Here is a 9313-nt window from a genome sequence, read left to right as displayed (position 1 = left end):
GTCGCAACGCTCCTCAGTGCCGCGGCTTAGGGCCGCCAGAGAAAAAGACACAAGGCCCGCGGAGGAGGCCTGGCGGGTGCCCCCCACACTCCGCCCGCCTCAACCGAAAGCAACCGACCCGGCAAAGCGGCAAAGCCGGCCCCGCCCGGCACAAGCGGCTCAGTCGATCCGGCCACGACCGAGGTAGGCGAGGCGCCGCCGCCTCGCCCAGGACCAGTCCGGGGGGCTCTCCGTCGGGTGCCGGGCCCGGCAAGTTCGAAAAAAAAAAAAAAAAAAAAAAAGAACTAGGCCCAAAAATTCTGCCCGCCACAAGGCGGGTCCCCGGCTTAAGGCCGAGGGAGGGGGACGGCTTCTCCAACGCGGGCCGAGCACCGCCGCCACCGCCGAGGCGGACCGACGGGCCCAAAACCGCGCCCGCCGAGCGGGCCCCCGGCTTAAGGCCGGGCAGAAAAGGGACGAGGCGCCGCCGCCTCGCCCGCCACCGGTGCCCGGGGGGGGCCGCCCCCCCCCGTGGCCAATCGACCGGCAGAAGCCGGGCCGGAGCGGGACACGCTGCTCGCGGCTTCTCTTTCTCTCTTCTCTCTCGGCAACTCTCTCTCTGGGCTCGCTCTCGCTCTCTCGGCTCTCTCTCCCCGCCTCGCCTCGGGGCCGGCGAGCAGCTTTCTCGGATCGTCTTTCGCCCCCTTCTTGCTCTCTCTCTCGGCCTTCTCCGGATCCGCTCTTGCGCGGCCCTTCTCTCTCGCCTCCGCGGATCCGCCTCTTTCGCGCGGCCCCTTCTCTCTCGCCTCGCCAACTGGACCCACTTTTCCCTGGGAAGGACGGGAGCCGGGACACAAAGGCACGCGCGCTTCGTCCCGGCTAGGCGGCACTCGCTTGGCCCTGGCGACCGCACGCGCGGCCGCTCCGCTCCGCCTCGGACGCAGGTACGGGGTCAACCTGCGGGGATGCGGCCCGTCACCTCGCTCCCATAAGACGGACAGACGAGTCCAAAGCCGGCCAGGCCTCCAAGAGGACCAATGCAGCTCGACCGGGGAGGGGCGCCAACGCAGGCCGCCTCCTACCATGACGCAGCCGGAGGCGGCCGACAACAGCGACCCCTTGGTGAACTTCCGCAGACGGCCGGGACAACAGGTCTACCCGGCCGGCGCCGAAATTGCACTAAGTCCCGCCGGAGCGGGGTAGACCTGATGTCCCCGGCCGGCGCCCGCCACCAGGGGGCAAGGCCGGCCCCCGGCGGACCCCGGAGCGAGGTAGACCTGATGTCCCCGACCGGAGCCGGGGTAGACCTGATGTCCACGACCGGAGCCGGGGTAGACCTGATGTCCCCGGCCGCAGCGGGGGTAGACCTGATGTCCCCGGCCGCAGCCGGGGTAGACCTGATGTCCCCGGCCGGAGCCGGGGTAGACCTGATGTCCCCGGCCGCAGCCGGGGTAGACCTGATGTCCACGACCGGAGCCGGGGTAGACCTGATGTCCCCGGCCGGAGCCGGGGTAGACCTGTTGTCCCCGGCCGGAGCCGGGGTAGACCTGATGTCCCCGGCCGCAGCCGGGGTAGACCTGATGTCCCCGGCCGCAGCCGGGGTAGACCTGATGTCCCCGGCCGGAGCCGGGGTAGACCTGTTGTCCCCGACCGGAGCCGGGGTAGACCTGATGTCCCCGGCCACAGCGGAGGTAGACCTGTTGTCCCCGACCGGAGCCGGGGTAGACCTGTTGTCCCCGGCCGCAGCCGGGGTAGACCTGATGTCCCCGGCCGGAGCCGGGGTAGACCTGATGTCCCCGGGCGGAGCCGGGGTAGACCTGATGTCCCCGGCCGCAGCCGGGGTAGACCTGATGTCCCCGGCCGGAGCCGGGGTAGACCTGTTGTCCCCGGCCGCAGCCGGGGTAGACCTGATGTCCCCGGGCGGAGCCGGGGTAGACCTGATGTCCCCGACCGGAGCCGGGGTAGACCTGATGTCCCCGGCCGCAGCCGGGGTAGACCTGATGTCCCCGGCCGCAGCCGGGGTAGACCTGATGTCCCCGGGCGGAGCCGGGGTAGACCTGATGTCCCCGGCCGCAGCGGGGGTAGACCTGATGTCCCCGGCCGCAGCCGGGGTAGACCTGATGTCCCCGGCCGCAGCCGGGGTAGACCTGATGTCCCCGGGCGGAGCCGGGGTAGACCTGATGTCCCCGACCGGAGCCGGGGTAGACCTGATGTCCCCGGGCGGAGCCGGGGTAGACCTGATGTCCCCGGCCGGAGCCGGGGTAGACCTGTTGTCCCCGGCCGCAGCCGGGGTAGACCTGATGTCCCCGGGCGGAGCCGGGGTAGACCTGATGTCCCCGACCGGAGCCGGGGTAGACCTGATGTCCCCGGCCGCAGCCGGGGTAGACCTGATGTCCCCGGCCGCAGCCGGGGTAGACCTGATGTCCCCGGCCGCAGCGGAGGTAGACCTGTTGTCCCCGGCCGCAGCCGGGGTAGACCTGATGTCCCCGGCCGCAGCCGGGGTAGACCTGATGTCCCCGGCCGGAGCCGGGGTAGACCTGATGTCCCCAGCCGCCGCCGGGGTAGACCTGATGAGCCGGGTCCGGCTCGGATCCATGGTAGACCTGCTGTCCCCCTGTTGTCGCCCGCCGCCCGGGCACCTCGCCGTGCCCAGCGACCCCGGAGCCGGGCGAAGCTCACAGCCTCATAACACCCCGGAGCCAGATGGCTCGATCGACCCCCCGTCCCACACAATGAACCCCAACCCCACCCCCCCCTTTCAAGACCATGACATGTTTTCCATTTTTTTGTTGTTGTTCTTTGGGGGGATTTGGTTTGGGTTTGCTTTGGTATTTTGTTTTGTTTTGTTTTTCTGGGGGGGGGGGGGGGCTGTTTTGGGGGTTTTTTGGGGGTTTTTTCCAGTTGCTTTGGCTTTCTCTGATACTGATTTTTGAGGTTGTTTTTTTTGGGGGGGTTGGGGGGCTTGTGGTTTGGATTTGGGTTTTCTTGGGTTGTCCCCCACCCCCCCGGGCCCCCCCCCGCCCCGCCCCTTTTTCTTTTCTCCTTTCCTGAAAGAATGGCTCTTCTATTTGCTTGGAACGAGAAACTTATCCGGGAAAGCAAACCAACCCAAAAATTGACCCATTTGATTTCTTTTTCTTTCGTATCGGAAGCGCCCCCAGCCGAGCCGACGGGCAAGCCGAGGCCGGTGCTCTGCCTGCTGACACGCTGACCTGGCCAAACAGCGCCCCCACCACCCACCCCCCGCCCTGCCCCGCCACGCCCTCCTGGGGTGGAACCTACCCAGGCCGGCCCCCCTGGCCCCGATGCGGCTCGCCCCGCCGCGCCCCTCCCCTCCCCGCCCCGCCCCGCCCCGCCCGCCGGTAGAGGCGACGGCGGCCGCCGGCACCGCCGCCAGCACACAGGCGCTGTGTGTAGCTTTCGGGCGGGTTGTTTCACGGTCCGCAGAGGTCTTGGGCCCTCGACGTGACTCTAGGGGGCCGTGGGGACTCGGTGCCGAGGCGCCCGGGGCCGGCACGAAGCCACCGGCCCTGGTCCGCACAGAGACAGAAACAGTGACACGCACCCCCCCCCCCCAACTAACCCTAACCCTAACCCTAACTCCCCCCGCCCCCGACTAACCCTAACCCTAACACTAACCCTAACTCCCCCGCCCCCCACTAACCCTAACCCTAACCCCCCCCCCACTAACCCTAACCCTAACCCTAACCCCCTAACCCCCCCCCACTAACCCTAACCCTAACCCTAACCCTAACCCCCCCCCCCCACTAACCCTAACCCTAACCCTAACCCTAACCCCCCCCCCCCCCCCCAACTAACCCTAACCCTAACCCTAACGCACGGCCACGCCTGCAGGCTACCACACCGCTGCGCGTGAAAGGAAGGCGCGGCCAACCATCCCCGCCCCCTCGCCAACCCCTCCCCAGCCACCTCCACCCGGCCCCCTGCCACCCGCGCGCGCGCAGCCGCCCGCCGGCCCGCCCATAGGCATTCACGCTCTGGCGTGCCCTCTCTCCCTGGCCCTGCCCCGGCCCCTGGCCCTGCCCGCTCTGTGGCAAGCGCAGCCGGCCATGGGCGGTTGGGGGCGCCCCGCCCTCCCCCATCAGCCTCCCCGGCGCTGTCTGCATCCTTTTGCCGCTTGCTAGGCTGCCGTAGGCCAAGGCCGGCCCGGGACAACAGGTCTAGCCAAGAGCCTGGGACAACAGGTCTACCCTAGGGGCCTGGGACAACAGGTCTAGCCAAGGGGCCGGGCTGCCGTAGGCGAGGGCCCGCCCGGGACAACAGGTCTACCCCCAGGGCCTGGGACAAAAGGTCTACCCCAAGGGGCCTGGGCTATCAGGTCTACCCCGGAAGCGCAGGACATCAGGTCTACCCCGGCGGCCCGGGACAACAGGTCTACCCCAAGGGGCCTGGGACAACAGGTCTACCCAAGGGGCCTCGGCCATCAGGTCTACCCCGAAGCCTAGGACATCAGGTCTACCCCGAAGCCTAGGACAACAGGTCTACCCTGAAGGCCCGGGACAACAGGTCTACCCCGGAGGCCCGGGACAACAGGTCTACCCTGAAGGCCTGGGACAACAGGTCTACCCCGGCGGCCCGGGACAACAGGTCTACCCCGGAGGCCCGGGACAACAGGTCTACCCCGGCGGCCCGGGACAACAGGTCTACCCCAAGGGGCCTGGGACAACAGGTCTACCCAAGGGGCCTCGGCCATCAGGTCTACCCCGAAGCCTAGGACATCAGGTCTACCCCAAGGGGCCTGGGACAACAGGTCTACCCCGGAGGCCCGGGACAACAGGTCTACCCTAGGGGCCTCGGCCATCAGGTCTACCCCGAAGCCTAGGACATCAGGTCTACCCTGGCGGCCCGGGACAACAGGTCTACCCCGGCGGCCCGGGACAACAGGTCTACCCCGAAGCCTAGGACAACAGGTCTACCCCGGCGGCCCGGGACAACAGGTCTACCCTGAAGGCCTGGGACAACAGGTCTACCCCGAAGCCTGGGACAACAGGTCTACCCAAGGGGCCCGGGACAACTGGTCTACCCCGGAGGCCCCGGACATCAGGTCTACCCCGGAGGCCCCGGACATCAGGTCTACCCCGGAGGCCCCGGACATCAGGTCTACCCCGGTGGCCCGGGACACCAGGTCTACCCCAAGGAGCCTGGGACAACAGGTCTACCCCAGGGGCCCGGGACAACTGGTCTACCCCGGAGGCCCCGGACATCAGGTCTACCCCGGTGGCCCGGGACATCAGGTCTACCCCAAGGAGCCTGGGACAACAGGTCTACCCCAGGGGCCCGGGACAACTGGTCTACCTCGGAGGCCCCGGACATGAGGTCTACCCCGGTGGCCCCGGACATCAGGTCTACCCCAAGGAGCCTGGGACAACAGGTCTACCCCAGGGGCCCGGGACAACTGGTCTACCCCGGAGGCCCCGGACATCAGGTCTACCCCGGAGGCCCCGGACATCAGGTCTACCCCGGCGGCCCGGGACATCAGGTCTACCCCAAGGAGCCTGGGACAACAGGTCTACCCCAGGGGCCCGGGACAACTGGTCTACGCCGGAGGCCCCGGACATCAGGTCTACCCCGGAGGCCCCGGACATCAGGTCTACCCCGGAGGCCCCGGACATCAGGTCTACCCCGGTGGCCCGGGACATCAGGTCTACCCCAAGGAGCCTGGGACAACAGGTCTACCCCAGGGGCCCGGGACAACTGGTCTACCCCGGAGGCCCCGGACATCAGGTCTACCCCGGTGGCCCGGGACATCAGGTCTACCCCAAGGAGCCTGGGACAACAGGTCTACCCCAGGGGCCCGGGACAACTGGTCTACCCCGGAGGCCCCGGACATCAGGTCTACCCCGGAGGCCCCGGACATCAGGTCTACCCCGGTGGCCCGGGACATCAGGTCTACCCCAAGGAGCCTGGGACAACAGGTCTACCCCAGGGGCCCGGGACAACTGGTCTACCCCGGAGGCCCCGGACATCAGGTCTACCCCGGTGGCCCGGGACATCAGGTCTACCCCAAGGAGCCTGGGACAACAGGTCTACCCCAGGGGCCCGGGACAACTGGTCTACCTCGGAGGCCCCGGACATGAGGTCTACCCCGGTGGCCCCGGACATCAGGTCTACCCCAAGGAGCCTGGGACAACAGGTCTACCCCAGGGGCCCGGGACAACTGGTCTACCCCGGAGGCCCCGGACATCAGGTCTACCCCGGAGGCCCCGGACATCAGGTCTACCCCGGTGGCCCGGGACATCAGGTCTACCCCAAGGAGCCTGGGACAACAGGTCTACCCCAGGGGCCCGGGACAACTGGTCTACCCCGGAGGCCCCGGACATCAGGTCTACCCCGGAGGCCCCGGACATGAGGTCTACCCCGGTGGCCCGGGACATCAGGTCTACCCCAAGGAGCCTGGGACAACAGGTCTACCCCAGGGGCCCGGGACAACTGGTCTACCCCGGAGGCCCCGGACATCAGGTCTACCCCGGAGGCCCCGGACATCAGGTCTACCCCGGAGGCCCCGGACATCAGGTCTACCCCGGTGGCCCGGGACATCAGGTCTACCCCAAGGAGCCTGGGACAACAGGTCTACCCCAGGGGCCCGGGACAACTGGTCTACCCCGGAGGCCCCGGACATCAGGTCTACCCCGGAGGCCCCGGACATGAGGTCTACCCCGGTGGCCCCGGACATCAGGTCTACCCCAAGGAGCCTGGGACAACAGGTCTACCCCAGGGGCCCGGGACAACTGGTCTACCCCGGAGGCCCCGGACATCAGGTCTACCCCGGAGGCCCCGGACATCAGGTCTACCCCGGAGGCCCCGGACATCAGGTCTACCCCGGTGGCCCGGGACATCAGGTCTACCCCAAGGAGCCTGGGACAACAGGTCTACCCCAGGGGCCCGGGACAACTGGTCTACCCCGGAGGCCCCGGACATCAGGTCTACCCCGGAGGCCCCGGACATCAGGTCTACCCCGGTGGCCCGGGACATCAGGTCTACCCCAAGGAGCCTGGGACAACAGGTCTACCCCAGGGGCCCGGGACAACTGGTCTACCCCGGAGGCCCCGGACATCAGGTCTACCCCGGAGGCCCCGGACATCAGGTCTACCCCGGTGGCCCGGGACATCAGGTCTACCCCAAGGAGCCTGGGACAACAGGTCTACCCCAGGGGCCCGGGACAACTGGTCTACCCCGGAGGCCCCGGACATCAGGTCTACCCCGGAGGCCCCGGACATCAGGTCTACCCCGGAGGCCCCGGACATCAGGTCTACCCCGGTGGCCCGGGACATCAGGTCTACCCCAAGGAGCCTGGGACAACAGGTCTACCCCAGGGGCCCGGGACAACTGGTCTACCCCGGAGGCCCCGGACATCAGGTCTACCCCGGAGGCCCCGGACATCAGGTCTACCCCGGTGGCCCGGGACATCAGGTCTACCCCAAGGAGCCTGGGACAACAGGTCTACCCCAGGGGCCTCGGCCATCAGGTCTACCCCGAAGCCTAGGACATCAGGTCTACCCCAAGGGGCCTGGGACAACAGGTCTACCCCGGAGGCCCGGGACAACAGGTCTACCCTAGGGGCCTCGGCCATCAGGTCTACCCCGAAGCCTAGGACATCAGGTCTACCCTGGCGGCCCGGGACAACAGGTCTACCCCGGCGGCCCGGGACAACAGGTCTACCCCGAAGCCTAGGACAACAGGTCTACCCCGGCGGCCCGGGACAACAGGTCTACCCTGAAGGCCTGGGACAACAGGTCTACCCCGAAGCCTGGGACAACAGGTCTACCCAAGGGGCCCGGGACAACTGGTCTACCCCGGAGGCCCCGGACATCAGGTCTACCCCGGAGGCCCCGGACATCAGGTCTACCCCGGAGGCCCCGGACATCAGGTCTACCCCGGTGGCCCGGGACACCAGGTCTACCCCAAGGAGCCTGGGACAACAGGTCTACCCCAGGGGCCCGGGACAACTGGTCTACCCCGGAGGCCCCGGACATCAGGTCTACCCCGGTGGCCCGGGACATCAGGTCTACCCCAAGGAGCCTGGGACAACAGGTCTACCCCAGGGGCCCGGGACAACTGGTCTACCCCGGAGGCCCCGGACATCAGGTCTACCCCGGAGGCCCCGGACATCAGGTCTACCCCGGCGGCCCGGGACATCAGGTCTACCCCAAGGAGCCTGGGACAACAGGTCTACCCCAGGGGCCCGGGACAACTGGTCTACGCCGGAGGCCCCGGACATCAGGTCTACCCCGGAGGCCCCGGACATCAGGTCTACCCCGGAGGCCCCGGACATCAGGTCTACCCCGGTGGCCCGGGACATCAGGTCTACCCCAAGGAGCCTGGGACAACAGGTCTACCCCAGGGGCCCGGGACAACTGGTCTACCCCGGAGGCCCCGGACATCAGGTCTACCCCGGTGGCCCGGGACATCAGGTCTACCCCAAGGAGCCTGGGACAACAGGTCTACCCCAGGGGCCCGGGACAACTGGTCTACCCCGGAGGCCCCGGACATCAGGTCTACCCCGGAGGCCCCGGACATCAGGTCTACCCCGGTGGCCCGGGACATCAGGTCTACCCCAAGGAGCCTGGGACAACAGGTCTACCCCAGGGGCCCGGGACAACTGGTCTACCCCGGAGGCCCCGGACATCAGGTCTACCCCGGTGGCCCGGGACATCAGGTCTACCCCAAGGAGCCTGGGACAACAGGTCTACCCCAGGGGCCCGGGACAACTGGTCTACCTCGGAGGCCCCGGACATGAGGTCTACCCCGGTGGCCCCGGACATCAGGTCTACCCCAAGGAGCCTGGGACAACAGGTCTACCCCAGGGGCCCGGGACAACTGGTCTACCCCGGAGGCCCCGGACATCAGGTCTACCCCGGAGGCCCCGGACATCAGGTCTACCCCGGTGGCCCGGGACATCAGGTCTACCCCAAGGAGCCTGGGACAACAGGTCTACCCCAGGGGCCCGGGACAACTGGTCTACCCCGGAGGCCCCGGACATCAGGTCTACCCCGGAGGCCCCGGACATGAGGTCTACCCCGGTGGCCCGGGACATCAGGTCTACCCCAAGGAGCCTGGGACAACAGGTCTACCCCAGGGGCCCGGGACAACTGGTCTACCCCGGAGGCCCCGGACATCAGGTCTACCCCGGAGGCCCCGGACATCAGGTCTACCCCGGAGGCCCCGGACATCAGGTCTACCCCGGTGGCCCGGGACATCAGGTCTACCCCAAGGAGCCTGGGACAACAGGTCTACCCCAGGGGCCCGGGACAACTGGTCTACCCCGGAGGCCCCGGACATCAGGTCTACCCCGGAGGCCCCGGACATGAGGTCT

Source organism: Agelaius phoeniceus, unplaced genomic scaffold, assembly GCF_051311805.1.
Source record: "Agelaius phoeniceus isolate bAgePho1 unplaced genomic scaffold, bAgePho1.hap1 Scaffold_109, whole genome shotgun sequence".
NCBI classification, from domain to species: Eukaryota; Metazoa; Chordata; class Aves; order Passeriformes; family Icteridae; genus Agelaius; species Agelaius phoeniceus.
The sequence above is the reverse complement of the archived record's forward strand: the minus strand, read 5'-3'. Positions refer to the sequence as shown.